The sequence below is a fragment of the Abrus precatorius genome, unplaced genomic scaffold, assembly GCF_003935025.1.
Source record: "Abrus precatorius isolate BTA unplaced genomic scaffold, Abrus_2018 Scaffold142, whole genome shotgun sequence".
NCBI lineage: Eukaryota > Viridiplantae > Streptophyta > Magnoliopsida > Fabales > Fabaceae > Abrus > Abrus precatorius.
This window is the reverse complement of record NW_020874339.1, coordinates 32,501-35,000: the sequence shown is the minus strand read 5'-3', so window position 1 is coordinate 35,000 and position 2,500 is coordinate 32,501.

Sequence of the window (2,500 nt, the reverse complement as noted above, 5' to 3'; positions counted from 1 at the left end):
ACCAGCCAAGCACACATTCAAGGGTAGGTTCAATAATGCCTAAGGCATCACCTTGCCCATCCCTATCATCACATGCAAGACACCGAGCCAAGTGGCATCCATTAAAATCCTCGTGTTGACCGCGGGCACTGTGGTGTCACCCGTCAACATGCAACCATCACAAACTGGAAGAACAACCATATCCATAGGGACCAACTCCAGGAACATGATGCCCGCATGCCTATTGCCACTGCAAAAAGTGCACGCGTTGTTGGAAAAATCCAACGCTGGTTCACCGTTTTATAACTCTCCTCACACCTCAACAAGAACAAAGTCACCCGGGAGCACTTAAAATCGAGAGGGACAAAGGAAAATGCACCCAATAGACCCTGCCCATGCATCGTTGATGCAAGAATAAGCCACGCCACGATGCCCACAAATTTCCGAGGGACGCACCGAGACTCGGCCGAAGTCGGCCAACATTCGGTTTCTGGATAATTGACGAATCAATAAACCCAATGCCATGGAAAACCAAGCCACACAAGTGAGGGGAGACTTGCATGAGCATGGGGGAGGGGCCCCAAGGCAGCACCGCACCTCCCACTGTGGGCGTGGTTGGTGAGGTGCAGCCCCCCCCTATAATAGGTTATTATGCAAAAGCCAAAATTGTAGTAGTAGATACCTTTTTTCTGAGCAGACATAAGTCCATATCGGGACCTAGAGATCGAATTTTGACGTGATTTTTTGCAGGGAGGCTCACAAACACAATATATTCACGTCCACAAAGTTTTAGATTTTTTCTCCAAGGGATGAATTTTTAATGAATTTTTGAATCGGCAGATTATGAAAAACCGGGGAAAATAGAAAAAGGCACCTAGAGATCGAATTTTGACCTGATTTTTTGCAGGCATTCACACAAAATAACACCAAATGTGTCTGCAAAGTTTCGTTACATTTCCCCAAGGGAATGATTTATAATGAATTTTTCTCCGAATCATCGCACCATGGTGCACCTTGATGCCCACCTTGGTGCCTCTTGATACCCACCTTGGTGCTTCTTGATACCCACCTTGGTGCCTCTTGGTGCCTCTTGGTGCCCACCTTGGTGCCTCTTGATGCCCACCATGGTGCACCTTGATGCACACCTTGGTGCCTCTTGGTGCCTCTTGGTGCCCACCTTGGTGCCTCTTGATGCCCACCATGGTGCACCTTGATGCACACCTTGGTGCCTCTTGATGCCCACCTTGGTGCCTCTTGATACCCACCTTGGTGCCTCTTGATGCCCACCTTGGTGCCTCTTGATACCCACCTTGGTGCCTCTTGGTGCCCACCTTGGTGCCTCTTGCTACCCACCATGGTGCCTCTTGGTGCCCACCATGGTGCCTCTTGGTGCCCACCATGGTGCACCTTGATGCACACCTTGGTGCCTCTTGATGCCCACCTTGGTGCCTCTTGATGCCCACCTTGGTGCCTCTTGATACCCACCTTGGTGCCTCTTGGTGCCCACCATGGTGCCTCTTGGTGCCCACCATGGTGCACCTTCATGCACACCTTGGTGCCTCTTGATGCCCACCTTGGTCCCTCTTGATACCCACCATGGTGCACCTTGGTGCCTCTTGGTGCCCACCTTGGTGCCTCTTGATGCCCACCATGGTGCACCTTGATGCCCACCTTGGTGCCTCTTGGTGCCCATCATGGTGCCTCTTCATGCCCACCCTGGTGCCTACCTGGTGCGTTTTTATGCACCCTGGTGCCCTCCTGGTGCGTTTTTATGCACCCTGGTGCCCTCCTGGTGCGTTTTTATGCACCCTGGTGCCCTCCTGGTGCGTTTTTATGCACCATGGTGCCTACTTGGTGCGTTTTTCGCACCCTGGTGCCCTCCTGGTGCGTTTTTATGCACCCTGGTGCCCTCCTGGTGCGTTTTTATGCACCCTGGTGCCTACTTGGTGCGTTTTTATGCACCATGGTGCCCTCCTGGTGCGTTTTTATGCACCATGGTGCCCTCCTGGTGCGTTTTTATGCACCATGGTGCCCTCCTGGTGCGTTTTTCGCACCCTGGTGCCCTCATGGTGCGTTTTTATGCACCATGGTGCCCTCTTGGTGCGTTTTTCGCACCATGGTGCCCTCTTGGTGCGTTTTTCGCACCATGGTGCCCTCTTGGTGCGTTTTTATGCACCATGGTGCCCTCTTGGTGCGTTTTTCGCACCCTGGTGCCCTCCTGGTGCGTTTTTATGCACCCTGGTGCCCTCCTGGTGCGTTTTTATGCACCCTGGTGCCTACTTGGTGCGTTTTTATGCACCATGGTGCCCTCCTGGTGCGTTTTTCGCACCCTGGTGCCCTCCTGGTGCGTTTTTATGCACCCTGGTGCCCTCCTGGTGCGTTTTTATGCACCCTGGTGCCCTCCTGGTGCGTTTTTATGCACCATGGTGCCCTCCTGGTGCGTTTTTCGCACCCTGGTGCCCTCCTGGTGCGTTTTTATGCACCATGGTGCCCTCCTGGTGCGTTTTTATGCACCCTGGTG